At 41.2% G+C, this 21,992-nt stretch overlaps 2 protein-coding genes across 25 annotated transcripts in view; one reads left to right on the forward strand and one right to left on the reverse strand.

Annotated features, from left to right (window-relative positions):
* Pcm1 (pericentriolar material 1) overlaps positions 1 to 6,843 on the reverse strand; it is a 96,767-nt gene extending 89,924 nt beyond the window's left edge. For 24 of the 25 annotated variants that reach the window (XM_087589226.1, XM_087589223.1, XM_087589220.1 and 21 more), the window contains exon 1: positions 6,641 to 6,843. The gene's annotated coding sequence lies outside the window, so the exon portion shown is untranslated. The remainder of the gene's footprint in view (positions 1 to 6,640) is intronic. The other variant, NM_031076.1, reaches the window with a different exon arrangement.
* Erich1 (glutamate-rich 1) overlaps positions 1 to 21,992 on the forward strand; it is a gene marked incomplete at its 5' end in the record, with an annotated part of 52,793,804 nt that overhangs the window by 28,312,390 nt on the left and 24,459,422 nt on the right.

The raw sequence follows: 21,992 nt of genomic DNA on the forward strand, positions 1-21,992 counted from the left end.
AGTGCCCTTTCTATTTAAGACCTAAAAAATAAAATTCAATAAAAGCTGACGAGGTGGCTCTGAGTAAGTAAAAGTACTTGCCACCAAGTTTAACAATCTGACTCCTGAACCCATATGATAAAGGAAAAAACTGATTCTACAAGGTGTCCTCTGACCTCTATCTATGTGCCCAAGTACACACACATTCACATATAAATAAATGTATTTAAGGGTCTTTAAAAAACTGAGTTTCTAGAATTCAAGATACCTTTTTTCAAATTGGAAAAAACAAAACAAAACTCCAAACTCTGAAGATTTAGTGGAAGATAAGACAAATTACGATAAAATGTAGCATTCAATTGGAACATTCAACGTTTGGAAGGCAAATGCAGGAGATCACTGGAAATTTTAGGTAAGCCAGGGGTACAAGCAGACCTTATCTAAAAAAGGAAATAAGGCATTTAACCTCACAATGTACTTTGCCAACTGAACTTACTTCTTTCACTGTATAGTTACTTATGTAGTTCTCCCCCCGCCCCCCGCCGCCTCCTTTCCCCCTCCTCCTCCTCAGTAATTTTTTAAAATTTCATCATATGTGTATAGGTATGTCTGTGTACCATCTGTATGTCTAGTACCCTAAGACTATAGAGAAGGTACCCTGTGGGTGCTGGCTGGGAACTGAACAACTACAAAATACTCTCAGCTGCTGAGGAATCTCTCCACGAGGTCCCCAATGATGATTTCAATATGCTTGGCCCAGGAAGTATTAGAAGGTGTGGCCTTGTTGGAGTAGGTGTGGCCTTATTGGAGGAAGAGTATCATTCTGGGCGTGGGCTCTAAGACCCTCACCTTAGCTCTCTTGAGGCCAGTCCTCTAGTCTTCAGAACAAGAGGTGGAATTCTCAGCTCCTCCTGCACCGTGCCTGCCTGGATGCTGCCATGTTCCCACTTTGAAGATAATGGACTGAACCTTTGAACCTGTAAGCCAGCCCATTAAATGTGTCCTTTATAAGACTTGCCTTGGTCATGGTGTCTGTTCACAGCAGTAAACCCTAAGACACTTCCCCATTCTTTTTTTTTTAAAACAGGGTCTTATACTTTAGCACAGTGGTTTTCAACCTTTCTAATGCTGTGACCCTGTAATACAGTTCCTCAAATGTTGCTACTTCATAGTTGTAATTTTGCAAAAATCTGATATACAGGCTATCTGATAGGTAACCTCTGTGCCCACAGGATGAAAACCGCTGCTATAGCACACATTGACCTAGATCACACTGTAGTTCAGGCTAGCCTTAAATTCACAGTAATTCTCCTCCCCATGTCCACCAAGTGCTAGGTGTGTGCCACCAGATCAAGAATTTTTTTTAATTATACAGGGTACAATGTGATTCTGATACATGTATATACTATATAATACTGAAGTTAGAGTAAACATTTCTATCTACTCAAAAATTACATTTTTAAAAGATATATTTTTATTATTTTTAATTGTGTGTGCATGCACAAGAATGCAGATACCCTTAGAGCTGGACTCTAAAGGTAGTTGTAAACCTGACATGCTGTGAAACCTAACTCTGGTCCTCTGGACTGGCACTTTATGTTCTTAAAATCACTGAGTTATCTGTCCAAGCCATATCATTTCTTTATGGTATAAATTTGTTTTAGTTATACAGAATATTTTAACACTAGCAAAATTTGTTCAGTATATCTTTACTTCATAAAAGAGAAAGAATGAGCCCATAAGCCAATCCACCAATATATAAATGTGTTTGCTAAGACCCTTTCCTTCCAACAGTTATATACACTAAATTTATCACTCTTATAAGCATACACATTTCTAAGCAAAAGTCAGTTCGTTTCACCCTGCTATTGCTATTATCCTCAAATCTCCATCTTCAACGCCACTCCAATCCATACCTGTAGTTAACACCTCCTCCTATCAAACACTTGCAACAGAGTACTATAGACAACTACCTATGCATCCCCACCTGCTCCTAACTCTCCTCTTCTGTGTCAACGGAACCACAAGTCCTTCTCAAAGCACCAATTCCTATTGAATCACTTCCAAAAGAAGTGATTTTTTCTGTTCTTCTGGCTAGCTGAGAAAAGATGCTATTTGCAGACTACTGTTATCAACTAATCCTCAGCTTTTCCTCTTTTAAAAAGTACACATCAAAGATACTACCCACCTTGTGCATCATTTTGTTCAATCCTACCCTTGATAACTCTTAGTTTTTGCCCCCCCCATTCCCTACTTTAATGAACTGTGGATGTATATGGTTTTTCTAAGAGTCTACTCTCAATTCCAACCTCTATTTTATCTTCCTCCTTCCAATACCTTTTTCACACTGAGCAGGTAATTGGTTCAAGGTCAGGAACTTAAACCTCCTCTCTGATCCTGCTTCTTGCATTCTACTGTATCACTGTCTAATTATGCTGAATCTGTTCTTGACCTTCTGAATATGTTCCCTCCATTATTTTTCTTTATCTTCTCTTTTAATCTTTTACATTCTTAGCTCCAACCAAGTAATATATTACAAAAAATGTCTTGCTAACATCCTTGACTTTCCTATTTGCTCCTTCTGTTAACTCTAGAAAACCATCTACCTGCTTTCTTTGCTTCTATTCATTCTTTCAAACTGAGACTGCCTTTGCTTTGACTTTTGACATAACTTTGAGTCATATATATTATACAACATAAACGTATTGTCTTGGGGTAATACATCTTTTCTATTTTGTTCAATGGTTTATCCCCAAACATTTGTCAATACATAGTACATTAAAAGCACTCACATTTATAAAATGAATGTATTGCTATGCATTGCCTGTTAGCCTCATATCAGATTCCCTAATGTGACTGTTGAGGATGTTTGATCACACCCACAGATTGTGTTGTTTACTAGAAAAACCTGTTTCTACTTGTGGTGCGGCTCAGCCCTTAGCACACACCTTTAATCGCAAACAATGAAGGAAAAGTTAGTTGTAGAAGGAAGCACCGATGCTTGAAAATGATATTTAATTGACTTGCAGACAAAGTGACAAATCAGAGAAAGATTTGACAGATTACGATATGTCCAACTCTCACGGAGAGAGTAAAGAAAGGCTACTTAACAGAAAGCAGTACTGAAAGAGAAAGGAAGGAGGCAGTTTTACTAGGAGAATTTAACTGACACAAGTTAAAGAGAGAACAAGCCAGAGAATGAGGAGGAGCCAGAAGATTAGAACAGATTGCTAGAGTTAGTTTGAGGCCAAGCAGAGCCTTGAAGATGACGATTACTTCAGAAGAATAAATGTCACTGTTCCTTTCTGGTTTTTCCACCACAGCTGATATTTACTCCTTTACAATGGGACAATTTTCACCAAGAAAAACCCAACTCTACCCATGTGAATTAAGTCAGTTACTCTATATTTTCGTTCCTCTTATCCATCTTCCCTAATTTTTTTTCTCTTAGTAAAATTATAAGTATAATTCTTTTTATCTCACAAAATGTCAACCACAATGCAATCACTTAGCATTAAACACATTGACTTCTTCTAAGTTCCATTTTTTCCTATTTTGTTTTAACAAAAACACTGAGAACTGCAATTGAGATATAATTCAACTACCAGTCTATAGTTCTGCACAACACTCTCACTTCTGGTCCTCAAAAGGGAGTTTAAATATCTGTTTGCATTCACAGAAAGCAAGAATAAACTAAACAATTTTTAAAATAGGATTTCTAGCAGATCATGGTGGCACATACCTAGAATCCTAGTGCTTGGGAGATGGGCACAAATAAATCAAGGTCTTCCTCAACTACTCACTGAATTAGAGGCCAGCCAGGGGTATATGAGACCCTGTTTCAAACACAAGAGAGACTGGGCTAGCCCAGGTTTCATTCCCAGCACCTACACTTTGATCACAATCCTCTTTAACTCCAGTCCCAGGGAATCTGACACCCTCACCTGAGTTCTGCTGGAACCAGACAAAGAGACAGTGCATATACATACATGCAGATAAAACACTCACACAATCTGTGTGTGTGTGTGAGTGTGTGTGAAAGAGAGGGTGTGTGAGAGTGTGTGTGTGTTTGTGTGTGTGTGTGTGAGAGAGAGAGAGAGAGAGAGAGTGTGTGTGTGTGTGTGTGTTTCAAGATTGGATCTGGCTATATAGGACAGGCTAGCCACAAACTCCTGATCCTCCTTTCTCAGCTACCTAACTTCAAGGACTACAGGTACATGTCACTTACTGGGCATGGGAAAAGAAAATTTAGACTCCTTCTGAAGATAGATGCATGCATGGATGCATACACATATACGCACATCCATATACACTAAAGATCAGTTACTTCTAAAATATTTTAAACACAAACTCTTCTATTCTCATCCTTTAACCATTTTATTTCTTCATTTTTATACAGCATTCATGCATCCCAGGCTGCACCAACTTGGTCAGCCAAGAATAACCTTGAACCTCCTGCCTCTACTATCCCTCATGAGGGGATTTTTATAAGCCACCATTCCTACTTATTTGGTGTTCGAGGGCAAATCCAAGGCTATAGTACATGCTGGATAAGTACTCCATCAATAAGCTAATCCCCAGCCTAGTCATTTACCTTCGACACTGTCCATTATGATTGCTTTTAACTTTAACTGAACTTACGTCCCAACACTAACTTCTTAGTGGCAAAGCACTACCCCTACTAACGTTCAAAGTAACCTCAGATAACAAAATTAATGCCTGTTGGTTGTTGGTATAACAAATTTAAGAAAGCAGAAAAGATCATAAAAGATAAGGCCAGATAAAAAAGGTGAAAGGCCATAACTTGAGAGGAAATGGATTTGGGAAGAGAGGCTACCCAAAGTTCTCATATGACAATTCAAACTCAGACGAGTTTAAAAAAATTGTAAAGACAAAGGAATCCCAGAAAGTACTGTATACATCATCTTGTATACATCATCTTATTTAGCTAGTAGGAATGGCACAGCTCTTTTCTAAAAAGGGATGAAGATACACCAAAATGGCAGGTCAAAAGGCAGCACACACCCAAAGTGTTTGCTTACTAAATAGACCCTTCAATCCTGCACCAGGTTTTAGACAGCATACCCCAGTATAAAGTGTTCCCAACTTTAATACATATGAAACATGTCAACCTGTTTAGAAACAAATTTTCCCCATTTCAGAAATACCTTTCTGTTCCACAATTCAAAGCAATTGTCTGCTTATTAAAAACAAAAACAGTAAATCTTACACTCTATACTTTGAAAACAAACACTAAATTTATGGCCTAATGTTTCGGAAAATTAAAAATATGTAATTTATAAACAATTTTAAACTCAATTTACATCAACAAAGACGTTTAGATACCCCAAGTCTCTAAGATCCTTCTAAACAATTTGGGTATAACACCCACTTTGGAATATAACAAAAATAGCCCCCAACTGCCATTTAAAGACCCTTGAAGAAAATTAACTTTCCTGATTAAGTCATTAAATCTGTTACTCAAACTACTCAAGAACTTGCTACCCTATATTTAAAAAAAAAAAAAAAGGTCTTATGCATGAGAATTTTTTTTTCACTACATTTACGAGGTGTACCTTCAACTGCGAAATTCAGTATTAACGACGACAGCCAGTGGCCCTGACCGGGAAGGTGATAGGGAAAAGGCAGAAGCAGGTGCACAAGCTCTCTAGCACCGGCTCTAGTAACCAGAGAACACAGAAGGCGGGGCCTGGAAAGCGGTTATGGGGCGGGGGTGGTAGGGGCACCCAGAAAGCCCGCTTCTTCTAAGCGCCAAAACACGATCTGTTACCCGTTACACAAAACAAATCCTAAAACCGCCATGAAAGGAAGAAAAAAAAATGTTTTGTGTTTTGTTTTGGTTTTGGATAAGGCGCTGCGGCAGGAGCGGGCCGCGCGAGGAAAAGTTGGTTCAAGCAGGCGCCCCACGGGGGCCTAATACCTAATCCTTAACAGCAGTTTCTGCAAAGCAAGCCATGCTGCCAGAATCCCACTGGACCTCTCGTTTGTCCCCCGACCACCAACCCCGATTCTAAATGGAAAGAAACTAGATCTTCACCAAGGGGTGGAGAGGGGGCAGTGGGAGGAGCGAGGAGGATTAATAACATTTTCTTAGCGAGAACCTACTAGCTGGGGTCAGGAACGCCTACTGGGGCCTTTCTGCTCCAAGAATAAAAGCGACTAGAGGAAATCCCCCGGCCGCAGAGGCTCTGCACCCAGGAGCATTCGGGCTGCCGGGGCCCTCCGGGGATGGAATTTGGCGGGTGGGTTGGAAGGGAGGGCTGTAGCTGGGCCTCAGGCCGCCAAGGCCTGCTTCTTTCAGGACTCATCACCCAAACTAAGCCGGCTTGCCCTCCACCCCGAAGGGGACTATCTCGGGCACCGCGTGAACGGTCCTCAAATCTACCAGAGCGGAGGCCGCAAGATCGTGGAGGCGCCAGCGTATGCCCTGACGCTCACCAGAGATGTGGTGTCAGTCAGTGTCGAGAGGACTCGCTGTCAGCCTGAGGGTGGGGGTTGGGGGGGGAAGATCGCGCAGCCAAGGGACCTCAAAGTTAACCGGGCAGGCGTGGCCCAGGCCCGGTTCAAGCACTGCGCCCGCCTTGCACCACCCAGCTCTCCAGCCCGCGGTTGCCAAGGGCCGCAGCCCCGCAGGCATTACCTGTAAACGAAGCCGCCCCTCCTGCCAAGGGCGGAGTGGCAGTCGGCCCTTCCAGGAGCCGCCACCAGCAGCGGTTCTTCCTCGAAGACCGCGGAAGGGAGGCCCAGGAGTTCCCCTTACTGCCCAAAGCCCAATGGCCGCCTTGTCTACATTAGCTAACTAGGCGCCAACCGCCGCAGCCACCGCCATCTTAGGACCTCATTGTGGTGGGAGAAGAGGGGGGCGGGGAAACTGCAGAGAAGGTTGGGGGGGCGCAACGCTCCGCGAGACGAGCGCCGTCTCCTCGGCAACGGCCGCGCGGGGGCGAGAACTCTCCCGGGCTACAGCCGCAGTGCGAACTCAAGGCGTGCAGGACTGAAGTCACGTGATGCTCAGCTCTGGCGTCTGTGGAGTCACGGGCCTCTCCAGTCAGGAACGGATTTAGTCAAACGAACAACCTGAGAACTACACAACCCAGAATGCCCACTTAACCGGGTAGCAAAATACAGAACTACAAATCCCAGTATGCTGTGCGCCCTCCAGATTGGTCCGCTGTGTTAAGGCTTGAGGCCTGTCTGAATTATTAAGTGCTTTAGCTCACTGCTAGTATCTGGGCGCTTTCTAATTTTTCCGTGGAGGCATGAGCTTCCAGATGGAGACGGAAGGCCTGGAAACCCTCGGATCTCTCTTGTAGTGCATTCCTACCCGCATTTCTGTCACGAAGGATACTGGCGGGGCTTTACAACCTAACCTCTAATTTTAACAAGATTAAACCAGTTTGTCTTGTGTGGTTAGTCGGTGGAAGAATCATTAGTGATTGTTAATGATCATTGCCCCCTGGAACGTTGTTCCGCTGCTTTGTTAGTAGAAACAAGTGGTTGTAAACAGAGTTTAATCCCGTGAAGTTTTCTCTGAACCCACAGTCTTTGAAATCCTGTTTATATTCTTGTTAACACTTGTATTAACAAATGTTAGTAAATGGTTAAATAGTGGCTTTAAAACAGCACGAAACAAACATTTTTTTTTAAAGTTGCAAGGTTTTCAATATGTCAGTCTCCAAAGTTAGACTACCTGTCCATTTCAGTTTCATGCCTGCACATTCTGTTTTTAGACAGTTTGTAAATATGGAATGGGGTTTTTAATGTAAGAGTGTAATTGGGAAAGTATAGGCGTCTGTGTTTCCACGATAAATTTTTCCCACAAATACCAACAAATTGTTTACAAAACAAAATTAGTACAGCTCTCTCAGAGTGCTTAGGTTCACATAAACAAAACATTTTCAGCCCATTGCAATTTACTACTGTGTCCATATCCTTCTGTATTCGTTTTATTTCATTTCTGAGGCAATATCTCATATCTTAGGCTAGCCTCAACTCTCTCTGACTCAGATCCTTCTGCCTCTGGAATGCTGGGGTGTATGTGGCTGGAAATCAAACCCAGGGTTTCATGCATGCTAGGCAAACGTTCTGTCAACTGAGCTACATATCCAGTCCGATATTGGATATTGAACCTAGGGCATTTTGACATGCTATGCTCTACCATTGACATATATCTTTAGGCCTCTTCTTATTTTTCATTTGGATCTGGGTCTCAGCAAGTTGCCTACACAGAACTAATTCTCTCTCTCTCTCTCTCTCTCTCTCTCTCTCTCTCTCTCTCTCTCTCTCTCTCTCTCTCTCTCCCTCTCTCTCTTTCTCTCTCAAGAGAATATGATTCTCCCATTTTGGGAGAAGTGGAGAGTGGATCTTGGAGGATCTATGGGAAGGAGTTGTGATATGTGTGAATATGGTCAAAATACATGGCATGATTAATTTAAAAATACTGTTGTTTTTTTTTAACTTTCCTCAAACTAAAATACCAGCAACACTGATCTTTGTAGGGAAATATGGTGGGTTTGCAGGGAGCCTGAAAATCTGTAAAATTGTCCTGACTTCCCAAAATTTAGCTTGTATATATAAAGACATACAATACTTTAAGGAAATGAATCAGTTTAGTATTAATAATACCTGATTATTCCAAAATAAATGATATAGGCAGAAAGTGCTGTAGTAATTGGGACAGGGGGTAGGGCTATGTTATCTCAAATATAATAGTAGCTGTAGGATTTCTATGGAGGATGAAATATGGAGCAGCCATCTGTAAATAACGTGGGAAAGCAAGAGGTTAGGTATTCAGATACACTTAGGAACTGACTTTCAACATTTGACATTTAGGAGAAATAGTGAACACATTTGTTGAAATATTTAGGAGTATAAATGGCAGGCTGATTGGAAAGAAATGGGTTATGCCAAGAATACATTCAGAATTAGCAATGGCCAGCACAGAAACCAAACTGGTTGGTAAACAATTCAGTTTACTTGGGTTTCCATCCACTGATTACACATGAAGTAGAGATTCGTGGGGGTGAGGCATAGGGGAGATTGGACAAGGTAAGACTCAGCAACAGGTTGGGTCCAAAGTATAGAAAGTCTTAACAACCAGACTGAAGAGATCAGACTTTGTTCTCCAGGGAATGTGTGAAGTAGAAACTTAAAGGTTCTTCAGAAAGTCGCTTGGATAGTGTTTTGCTAGGGCAAACACATGAAGGAAAGGTCCTTTCTTTTCTACTACCTTTGATGGGCTACAAGGAAGGTTAAAGCATTTAAGAACCATCATTAAAAATAGGATTAAAATTAAAGTTACACAAATTAAAGAGACTTTGGAGGAAGTATTGGTTGTTTTTGCAGTTCTGGAGAGAGAACTAGGGCCTTGTACGTCCTAGGCATGTGCAATTCTACAACTGTGCCCCCAGCTCTTGTTTTTCTTTCCTTTTCTTCTTCCTTCTTCTTCATCAGGCTGGCCTCAAACATATGATTGTCCTGTTCCTACCCTTTGTGTGTCGGGATTATAGGCATTGTCTTCTGGACTGAACATGAAGTAGTTGAGAGTTTAACATGGTGGCCATGTTTAGCACAAACTAGGCAGAGAAGAAAAGGGAGTAAAGACAAGAAAAGGTGGTGTCTGGTTTGGTGTTAGGGAGTAACTAAATGTACACAATTCAGTTTACTCAAGTTTCCATTAATTAAAGTTAGTCATCATAATGGGTGAAACACTACTCGTTTGGCTCCTGTCAGCAAGCATAACAGTATCATTAATAGTGTTGGGGATAGATGTTTGCCCACGGGATGGGTCTCAGGTTGGGCCATTCCCTCAGTCTCTGTTCCATCTCCTGTTCCTGCATTTCTTGTAGACAGAATAAATATCTGTTGAAAGTTTTGTGGATGTGTTAGAGTCTCTATGGCTCCGCTGGGGTTCCTGCCTGGCTACAGGAAGTGGCCTATTCAGGTTTCAGATCCTCAATGTTGTGAGTCACATCTAAGGTCGCCTCCATTAATTCTTGGGCCATTCCTTATCCCAGGTCTCTGTCTCTTCCTGGAAAGGACCCCTACCTTCTTAACCCTGTCAGTTGCAGATTTCCACTCATTCTCATGGCCATCTCTTCTCTCCATCCCCAACCTGATTCTGACCCCCCATCCTCTCTCCCTCCAAGTGACCTCCCTTGATCTGTCTCTGTGACTTGCATGGCTGTCCTCTGAAAGGGTCCACCAAGCAGTGACTCAAATAGATGCAAACATCCACAGCCAAACAGTGGATGGAACTTGGGGACTCATGGAAGAACAGGAGGAAGGATTGCAGGCCCTGAAGGAGATGGGAACTCCACAGGAAGAGCAACAGAGTCAACTAACCTGGACTCTTGGGGCTCTCAGAGACTGAACTACAACCATAGAACATACACAGGCTAGAACTAAAGCTCTCCACACATATGTAGCATATGTACAACTTGGTCTTCATGTGAGTCCTGAATAACTGGAGCAGGGGCTATCCCAGAAGCTGTTGCCTGTGCATGGGATATGTTCTTCTAGCTCGGCTGCCTTGTCTGGCCTCAGTGGGAGAGGAAGCCCTTGGCCTCCCAGAGACTTGAAGTACCAGGGAAGGGGGCTTCTGCCTGCTCAGAGGAGAAGGGAAGATGGGGGAAGGATTGTGGAAGGGGGTGACCAGAAGGGGTCAGTGAGTGAGGTTTACAGTGACTGAGTAAAGAAAATAAAAGTAAATTAAAAAAAAAATACTACTCGTTTCTGTTTCTTGTAGGACACTGGTTGTGTGGTACTTACAATAAAACATTTTGTGTTTATATTGTTTTATTTTTAAATATATTTTGCACATCTACTGATAACAGACTATGTCTGTAGCTGAAATTTTGCCCTTTATACTTCTGTACATATTCTCCATTCCTTGTAGATTTAATTTATTTTGGTGCTCCTTAATTTATTTTTGTTTTTGTCTGAAAACAAACAATTTTCTGCAATAGCTAGATCCACCTGCAGATGGTGACAGAACGTAAGGGGAAGGTCTTCACTATCCAATAGCCCGTTATAACTGAAGCTTATTGTCATTATTTCTTGAGTTTTTTTTTTGGTACAACACAAAAAATACAATATATGTGGTAAGCTAAAAGAATAAAATCACTTAAGGATTCACTAACTAACCCTAAATAATTGATTTATTGTGTTCATGAACTCCCCATTCCTTTGTACAAAATCGCTTCTCTTTTAACATAAATACTACCCTGAGTTGGTTATTATCATTTTCACTGTTCATATATAGTCATGTATATTCATGAAAAAATATTATTTTATTTTTTATTTTCAAATTTGATAAAAAAATAGTATCATCATGAATGTATTCTTTTTTGGCTTGCTCTTTGTTCATTAGCAATTATCTTTCTGACATTAATTCATGTTGATATATGTACGTGCAAAGCCTAAATATAATGTAAAAGTAATTTTGAGGCTATAACTCATTTTAAATTAGCTTAGTGGATAATTTGATGAAAGAAGATATTGATCACGGCCATGTACGATGCTCTCTGAAGAACTCTGACCTAGTTTTTCTCCTTTTGTTCTTTTTATGCACTGTTACAGCTCTGATTTAATCTAGCTCCAAGTTTCTTAGTTATGGCACCATTGACTTAATGTTTCTTGATGCTTGTTTTTTATTTGTTTGTTTTTAACTATGTGTATACATACAAATCAGAGGGCAACTTTGGGGTGTTTGTTTTCTTCTTCTAACGTGTGGCTTCTGTGGAAAGAATTCAGGTTTTCAGGCTAAGAAACAGGGCATTTACAGACTGAGCTGTCTTGCTGGCCTTAGTGGTGAGTGTGTGAGAGAGAGAGAGAGAGAGAGAGAGAGAGAGAGAGAGAGAGAGAGTGTGTGTGTGTGTGTGTGTGTGTGCAATTAATTTTTTTATTGTCCTGTTGAGTCTATGAGTTTTATTGCCTCAGCCTACTAACCTAGGCCTAATTCTGGAAGCTTCTAGGCTTCTTACAATCTAATCTAGGCCTAAAATTGTTTTCAGCCTCTGAGGCTTACTGCTGAATAAATTTACTGTCTCTACCTCTTTCAGAACTTTGGCTGGCTGGTCAACTCAGCTGTTCTTGCTCAAAACTCCTCTCCACACTGACTGATTCAAACTGGCTTCTTCTGAATTGCTCTGCTTGGCCTCAAACTAACTCTGGCAATTTGTTCTAATCTGTAGGCTGCTTCTGAGTCTCTGGCTCGTTCTGGTTTCATCTACATCTAGCTTGTTCTTTCTCTGCAACATGTCTCTGTAAAACTCTCCTGGTGAAACTGACTCCTTTTTCTCCCTGCGCTGTCCCTCAAGCAGCTTCCCGTTCCACTCTCTCCTTGTGAGCGTTGGGCATGTCTTTTTCTGTCAGATCTTTCTCTGACTCATCACTTTGCCACTCAATTAGATGTCATTCTCAAACGTCGGTACTCCCTCTACAAATTAGCTTTACCTACATTGTTTGGGATGAAAGGTGTGTGCTAAGGGCATGTCTGTATTTCAGCCAGAGAAATTAAAGGTATGTGCTAAGGGCTGAGCTACCCAAATAGAAAGTTTTTTCCCCCCAGTAAATAGCACAACCTCAGGGTTCACAACGCACCATTTGTCTCTGTGTGTTGTATTTTGTTTAGGGGTAGGGACAAGTGTTCTTTATATTGCAGAATATTCACCAACCCTCCTTGGTATCTACTCACAAGATCCCTGGAACAGCTATATTCCCAGGGATGGGAACCAAAGGTTCTTCTGACTTTGATTACCAAGTATCCTCCAGAGCAGAGAAAGAGAGAAGAAAGTGACTCCTAGCTGAGAAGCACTGGCTAGTCTCTGCTCAGAGAAAATCATATTAATTATGATTTTGTGTATCTCTTCGTGAAAAAAAAACTGTGTCAACATATATAACTGAATCAGTTATATGATTATATCTGCTAATTCGATCAGTGCACATGTATAATTAATGTTTCAAAACCTCTGATACCCTTCTCTGGTTCCCTTCTATCATATTACTATGGTATCTCCCATTACTGCCCGGTTAGGATTCTTCATCACCAAACCCAAAAATATCTAATTGCTGTTCTCAAAATGCAATATTAATGTTTATATTTGGGTTACTTGCCCACATATTCATAACCAACTTGCATCCATTTCTCCTAAAAAAATCACTCCTTTTATAAATATAATTCTTGTGATTCTAATAATTCCAGCCAGGCTGGCTTGAGGTCCCAGTTTTGTTTCTATGGAGTTGTAACTACCGTACATTTCCTGTCTTCCTTGGGGTGAGGGATTATAAGTCTTCACTCATTCTATGTATCCATTGCAATCCCATCAGGCCTGCAGCAGTGTAATTTTATGTGGAATGTGCACCTCTTAGGACTAGAGCTGATAGTTTGTCTCCGAAGCAAAGGTCCCAAGGGTATGAAAGCAGGCCCTCTGTTTTCCATTACTAAAACCCTGTTACTGAAAACAAAACTACATGAAGTAAGGATTCGAGTTTGCCACAGTTAGAAGAGTATGGTTTGGTCTTAAATATTAGTCAATATGATCTAGAAAAGTATCTTTTTCTAAATTAATAAAATCGTTAGGTTTGATTGTGCTTTCAAATAAGAGGCAGCTAGTGAGGGTAGAAACAATATCGGTGACACTGCACTGAGCCATGCGAGAGGCACTACAGTAGTCAGGAATAGCTGTGTATACAACCAGCCAGTGCTTTTAACTACTGAGCCATCTTTCTTGCCTGAGGAAAAAAAATATTTTGGGGGCAGAGGAAAAAACCTGTTGGAAATCAATCAGAAATTGCCAGGTGGCTCTATTGTGGGTGGTCATTGCAAAGGAGTCAACAGTTGTTGATTTTGGTTGAGGAATTTTTAGGGAGAGAGAGCGGGAGGCCAGTGAATGTCGACAGCCAGTTTCACAAAGGTTGGCTAAGAAAAGAAGAAAAAGTAGGAACATCCCTAGAATAGATACATCCCAACAGTAACAAAAGAGGACCTAATATGGTTGCTTCAGTATCAAGTACAGCCAGGGGAGATGAGAGCGTATGTTTGCTAGGCATGGTTACTGAACCAAGCCATCTTCTATTTAACCAGATGGATTCCTCTTTCTCTTTTCTATAATTTTTCTGCATGCATTAAGGAAGACACATACCAAGGAGACAGTCTTACGTACAGTGATTCCCCCACCAGTCAAAATTAACAAAAGACCAGGGGGATAGCTCTGATGTCTCACTATAGCTGATATACAGATAGCTATATACTGAACTATACAGATAGCTATATTGTGAACTATACAGATAGCTATATACTGAACTACACAGATAACTCTGTGTCAGATGTAGACTGACATATAGGTTACTGGGCTAGCTGGTGGATTTTTTTCATCTTGAGACTTGAAGTTTACATGGAAAACTACAGAGGTTTCCACTGTAATGCAAACATTTTCAAGGTACTGCACAATTCAGACAAAGTCCAAGAACTCCTTTTGGAGTCATCCTTACGTGCTCCATTTTTTGCTTGTCTGTGTCTGTCTTTAATTGGCTCTGATATTTGTCTAGCGTGTCTCCAACAAATCTAATATATTTCTCCTCCGGATGTCAAGATAATGTCTATCAGCTTGTAACAAAAACAAAGCAGTCTGAGTGGGTATCTCTGTAACTGGACCCTAGTATTTGAGAATCTCTCATTGCTGATGGCAGATACAAAATGAATTCTTGAATTATTAGTATTCTAGAATTTTCCCTTAGTGCTTCAACAGAGAAAGTAGGAAAAAACAAATCAAACAACAATGAAAAACAATTCAAAACACCTCCATTCTAGAGGAGTCACTCATTTCATGCATACTCTTGGTCCTGCATATGTGTCGTAGGTAGTCTGTCGGGAGTCAGCCCCCTCAGAGTCAGGTACTGAAGTGGGACACAGCTTCAGAGGAAAACCAAAGGCTGATGACCTTTGGTCTTGCAACTCTCTCTTACTCTTCTGGGCCTTCTAGCAATTAAACTCTCACTATTCTGGGACCAAAAGTTGCTGGCTTCTGGCAACTGACTCTTTCTCTCTCTGGGATCTGAAGTTAGTGGCTTCTGGCAAATTAATTCCTGCTGATAGCAGCAGGGGATTAAGAGGGGGAAAAAACTTAGTTACTTGGGCTCTTTTCTCTTTGGCTTAAGGGCCCCTCACTGGCTAGGTAGAGGCTCAGAGTTCCTTGACTCTTTGTGAGCCAGAGAGGAAAGAAAAGGGAGAAAGAAGTCAGGCACTTGTGCATGCACAGTCACACATGCACACACTCAAACACACACACACACACACACACACACACACACACACACACACACACACGTTGCGCCTGACCACCTATTTCGTCAATTGTACATACATATAGGTAGAAAAACATTAGTCGATAGAGCAGAGCCCCAAGAGTCACATTTTATTTTTTTCCTCTCAGCCTTTTCATACCTTCTTAGACGAACGTTCTTTATAAAATTACCTCATAGATAAAATGTTACACAAAAGAGGAGTTACAGAAGGATGTCAATATAAAGTTTTCATTCCATAAGCTCATTATAAATTATGTGATTTATAGAAGCTCATTGTATTTCTTATTATGCAGCCTTTCCTTACTAGTCTATGAGGAGGGAGCACATTCTATTCCAGATTCTAACTTCATTATCTCTTTCTGGCAGAACAACCAAAACTATCTCCTTAAAAAAAACTATCTCCTTAAACTTTCTTTCTAAAATTACTTTAATCAAATCAGGAATGCTATAAAGTCTTTAATTCATCTAAACAGCATTAATTCATGAAAGTTCATCTTCATGTTGATCTGCAGGAAATTTGCCCAATGCAGTGGTCTGAGGCCCAGGAATCATTCCACTGTAGTAGTGGCAGGAAAGGCAGGTAAGCAGCAAGAAGCATCCTGGGATGAAGCCTGAGGGGCCCTGCTCTCCAGAGTGCACCCAGCACCCCATCCCAGCAATATGGGGGCCACTTCCTGACATATGGCAAGTGTGGAAGCATTTAATAATCTTTTTTTTTAAGCTAAAATGTGGTTTTACCTACCATGCGCTCTTGTTTTCTTTTTCTCCCCATGGATTTTTCACGCAGAAAAGCTGAATTTCTTTTTTATGTGTTAAGTATTTTGAAAACTGTTTTTTGATTAGAATTTAACCTTTACTTGGTGGGAAAAAATATGACATATGATTTTAGGAGGAGAAAGATGGTTTGGAATCATAAGATATACACAATTCTGAATTTCCTTATACAGAGAAAGAAAAACAAACATTTATTCCTTGGATGAAGTTTTTTTTTTTCAGCTTTTGTAAGAAAAAGATGGAATGAAAAAAAAAGTGGTTTAAATGTTTTCCTGGTTTAAAAAAAGTGGCTTAAATGAATACACTCTTGGTTGTAGAATTAGAGGTAAAATGAAAAGTTCAGACAAGTGACAAACTAGAGCACCACGCAATCATTTCACTGTGTCTTAACTAGAGCACAGGAGAGAACTGGTGCTTTATGGAACATGGAGTTATTGCTTGGAAACCCAACAAATGTTCATCAACATTATTATTATTGTTGTTGTTGTTGTTGTTATTGTTGTTATACACTCTTTTTGTACAGGCCTACAAGGAGGAATCTGGCCAAGCAGGCCAAAGTGACTATCCAGCAAGCCTCAGGGACCCACCTCTCCAGTCTGCATGTCGCCATGCCCTGATTTTTTTTTTTTAAGTGCCACTATGCCTGTATTTTGTTGTTGTTTGTTTGTTTTTAATATGCTTGGGTTTTGGAGTTCTCTGGTACTTGTAAGACAAGCACTTTGTGGGCTGAAACCTCTCTCCAGTCCTGGTCTCATTCTGTATCACGCATGGTTTCATTTGCTTTTTCTGATCATGCCTTATTCCTTCCAGTGTCTCTGGCAGTCTTAAATGAAGATGCTTTCTCGATCATCTAAATTCTCTTGGTAATAAAATAAGAAGGGCCAAGGGTGAGCAGTGTATGAAGAAGGTAGAAACTGCAGCTGCGGAGAAGGAGTCTTGACATTGGACTACACACAGTATTTTCCCAGTCTTATTTTCTACCTTGATGGTCATCCTTGGTTTTTTTTTTTTTTTTTTTTTTTGTCGCTTTCGAACGCTCTTCTAAAAGCACTTGTATTCTTTGTGTTTGTTTGTTTTTATTTTCTTTGCCTCATTCAGTAGTAAAGAAGAATAAAATTACCTAAGTTGCAAGAAAATGGATAGAGCTGGAAACCATCATGTTAAGCCAGACTCAAAATACCAAATCTGCAAGTTTCTACTCGTATGTGGAACGTGTGTTGCAAACTCTATACACCAGACATAGGATATGAAGAGGAGTCCATGATGAGGGGACTTAAAAGGAAGAGGGGGCAAGAGAGTAACGGGGAAAATAAAAAGGAAAATGTTCTTTTCCTCACACACAGACTTTAGCTTTAGCTCCGCACATGGCATGAAAGCAGAGGAGAGATTCTTTGGGAGGAAGAACAGGAACAACAGGAAGCGGAAGGGGAAGAAGAGAAGGCAATGGGGAGATGGATATGATCAAAATACCATGAAAATACTGCATCGAAGCTCGTTATTTGCTGTGCTAACTAAAACGAATTAGCAGAATTTCAAAAGGAGAACCATAGACTGGGGAGATGCACTAAACGATAGACGGACGAGCGGTTACCTGGGTCTGCCTGATGATGCGGCCGAGAGCCGACCTGTCATGGCGGTAGATTGAGCCGGCAGGAGATGGACAGACTGAAACACAACCTTCACACTGGGATTTGCTCAAATATCACATACCAGGCAGGCCTCCAGTCCAGCAGGCACAATGCACGGCCCAGCGGGTTCGGATGACAGCTGCCCTGGGTCTGATGTGTACAATGGAGTTCTCTGGGTGAGGTATTCCGAAAAGAGAAGGAAAGGATTTACCTATCACTGCTAAGTTGACCCATCCCAGAGGCAGAGAAATGTGGTCTTGACGGGCTGTATCTTCGACTTAATGAAAATGTTCTTGGACCAGAGAAAAACAGTTTTCTTAAAAAGAAATCGCCCACAATTATCCAGTGCCTGCTGTTCTCCAAGTCTCCTTGTTTGGTTTTTTTATCAGAGTCACAGTCCACAATGAACAGGTTTTCTAAGTTAAATACCTCTACATGTTAGAAAGCAATTCTTTTTTCCCCTATATTAATGTGTGTAAATATTTATTAAAATTTTATTAATATGTAATATTAACACATAACATTAACATATAAACAAACAATAATGTGGTATATGTATAAAATATTAGTATCAATATGTTAATATTTTATTAATTTATATATTATGTATATGTATATTATTTCAGACAATCCTTGAGAAAGAAACTATGGAGTCAGTCCAGACACTGTCTAAGGAAGCCATATAAATCCAGCTACTATGAAATGTAAACTTTAATGATCTTACAGTTTTGTGCAGTGAAGTTTGCTTTAAAACCCATGTCTTAGGACTCGAGCATAGCACTGCACACCTTTAATACTAGCACTTGAGAGAAATAAACAATGGATCTCTGTGAGTTTGAGGCCACCCTGGTCAACATCTCGAGTTCCAGGACGGCCACGGCCACACGGTAAGAGAGACCCTGCCTCAAAACAACAACAACAGCAACAACCACCACAACAACGACACTCATTGGCAGGGCTGGAGTTGCTCATCAGATGAGATCACTGGCTGCCCTTCCAGAAGACCCAGGTTAGATTCCCGGCACCTATATGGCAATGCACAAGCTTCTGTAAGTCATGTCTCAGAGAACCCAACACCTTCTTCTGCACTCTCTGGGCACTAAGCCCACATGTGGTGCACAAAAATATGGTCAGACAAAACACCCACATATAAAATAAATAAAGTTAGAAACAATGCATAAACCTATTAGGCTTTAGGCCTGAAGAGACAGCGGTTGGGAGAGGGCTTGCCTGGGATGCAGTAAGTGTGGTGTTGAGTGTCTGTAATCCCAGCATCCTGGGAAGGAAGGGAGTGGAGGCAGGAGGATCCAGAGTTCCAGGCCAGCCTGGGCTACATGTGAGTCTATCAATATGCAAACACTCATGTGTTCAGGTGTGAATCCTGGCCTTCCTGTTTCTAGTCCATTACTCCAACACTGGGACCAACCTGCTCCTCTTATTTCATTTTTTAAAAAATATTTATTTTAGGTATATGAGTGTTTTGTTTTCTTGCACTCCAGAGGTCACAATCTTGACTTTTTTTTTTTTTTTTTAGGTGAAGTGGGAAGTGGACCCAAGGCCTTGTGCCATGCTTTATAGCCTTAATAATTTAGTTATACTAACAACTTCCTCCCTCCCTATTTTCCCCTTTCCTCTCTCCCTGATCCCCTACTTTCACTATATAGGGAGTAAGTACCCGAAGCCAGCCTTGAACCTGCAATCTTCCTGCCTCAGCCTCCCGAGTGTTGATAGTATAGGCTTATGCCACCACACTCAGGGTTTCTGCGTGGTTGCTAGTATTATGAATGCTAATTATATTTGGTTTTTGGAGAGTGTCTGCCTGTGGCTTCTGGGAACCTGCCCGGAGTTGGTTCTGATTGGTAAATAAAGATGCCAACAGCCAATAGCTGGGAAGGGCAGACAGAGGTGGGCGGGATTTGAGGATTCCCAGGCTTGGGACCCGAAGGAGAGAAGAAGGAAATCCGATGCTGGAAGAGTGTGGAGGAGAGAAGAGACACCACGCCTGAGATTAGTGCAGGACAGAGTGGCATACCCAACATTTGAAGAGCTCTGGGAGAGCACGGCCCAGAGGGTTGCCCGACTGCGTCCAGGGCAGCCAAGGTAGAACACAGAATTTAGCAAGTAGTACCTCAGAGTTATGGGCGGGAGGTAGTGGAGGTTCGGCAGTGGCCTAGCTGTTGAGCTGATTAAGATACATTAAAATATAAAGGCTGTGAGTCTTTTTATTCGGGAACCTAGACTATTGGGGCGTGTAGGATTTTCATAAAATTTATTTCAACATTTCTGATATTTTTTAAATTATTTATTTACATCCCAATCCCAGAGTCCCCTCCCTCTCCCCTTCCTTTCTCCAAATCTCCCAGGAACTTATAACGATGGCCCTAGCTAAGATTCCTAGAAATAGGAGATGTGGAACCTGAAATGACCTCCTCTTGTCACCAGGCAAGACTTTCAATGGTGTGAGGGGGACACCAACCCACCCACAAAACCCTTGACCCATAATTTGTCCTTCCTATAAGATGTGCGGTGATACAGATGGAGCGGAAATTGAAAGAATGGCCAACCAACAATGACTGGCCCAACTTGTGACCATGCCAGGAGAGAGAGCCCACTCCGATGTTTTGACTGTTCTTCCACACTATTCTGCCCTCCCCCTCACCCCCCAAATCAAATTCCTAAAACATTGCCGTTTGGGCCGTGTCTCCACAGGACATTGCCCCTACACTTAGTTCTTACTGTTTTGTTAGTCTTTCCCGAGTTACTCTTAGGACAGTTTTTCTGAACCAAGTCCTTGACAGCATAACCTCGTTTTCACAGTGAGGATCACAAATTCAGAGCCAGATTGCCTTTGAGTTCTGGCTCCACGTCTCCATAGCACTCTGACCTTGGGCAAGTCACTTCAACTTCTGGACCTATTTCCCCCGCTGAAATGGAGACGGCTGGTAGCCTCGTAGGATGTTGAGGGCTGAGCAGCTCTGGCAGCTGTGGCAGCGGGTGTATAGCTCAGCTCACTGGTAAAGCAGGCTCCCGGTATGTGCTACGCCGTGGGTTTAGTCCTTGGCATCACCAAAAGGCAAAGAAAACCCTGTTCTTACTCTATTTGGCACATGTGGTTCTTGCTGTCGTTACTATTGTGTCCCCTGCAGACTGCCTGATCGTAGACCTTATCAATTATTTATTTGAACGTGAAGAAAGCAATAAAGATACAAGAAAGATACATCCAAAATACTACACTTCCCCACAGTAGCTAGTATCATGTTAGCTTTAAAATTCCATGCTTTCGGGGTTGGGGATTTAGCTCAGTGGTAGAGCGCTTGCCTAGCAAGTGCAAGGCCCTGGGTTCAGTCCCCAGCTCTGAAAAAAAAAAAAGAAAAAAAAATTCCATGCTTCCCTTTTAAATCAGTGGCTCGAATTCTCTATTATAAATTCCATCATTTCATCCCTCCTGTATGTGTAGATCACTTCAGCCTAAATGTCATTGCTTTATCATTACTATTATAAGTATTTTATAATATTATTAATAATATTTATAACTAGTTATTATATTTAAATATTTATTATATTTATATTATATTTAAAATATTATTGTAAGTATTTTTATGTATTATTATAAATATTTTAAGTCATCAGGACCGATTTTTCTATAAGAACTTCCAAATTTCCTAAGACAATCATCAGAAAGGTCAAATACAGGTGAAACTTTCCGCTCAGTAACAAAGAAAGCACAGAAAGAAAACACTCTATTTTTTACGGGAATCTGAGTTAAGAAATAGGGGCAACAGGACAAAAGGCAAACAACTGTTTGAGTTACGTCAGACTGAAGAGAAGTGATCACCTGGTTTCCAGTCTGAGATTGTTACACAACAAGATTAGCAGAACTGGGGGTTGGGGATTTAGCTCAGTGGTAGAGCACTTGCCTAGGAAGCACAAGGCCCTGGGTTCGGTCCCCAGCTCTGAAAAAAAGAAGAACCAAAAAGATTAGCAGAACTGGAAAATTACCTTTCACACATGTTAGAAACTGCTCCAGAGGCTTTAAAAGCAAAAAGAACAGCTAGTACAGAACACAGCTAAGGCTAACGGAGCAAGTGTCACAATCTTTACACATGAGAAAACACTGTTGCTAATCGACAGTCCCACATCCCTGTACACAGGGAATTTAGGGTAGTATGAAGCAAAATGTGAAGTTGGGAGGGCAACATGCTGTAGCGGACATGGGAAAACTTGGAGGGGAATGCGAGGTGGATATGGTCGTATTTCATGTTTTCATGTCTGAAGTTCTCAAGA

Source organism: Rattus norvegicus, chromosome 16 (assembly GCF_021556685.1).
Source record: "Rattus norvegicus strain SHRSP/BbbUtx chromosome 16, alternate assembly SHRSP_T2T, whole genome shotgun sequence".
Classification (NCBI taxonomy): domain Eukaryota; kingdom Metazoa; phylum Chordata; class Mammalia; order Rodentia; family Muridae; genus Rattus; species Rattus norvegicus.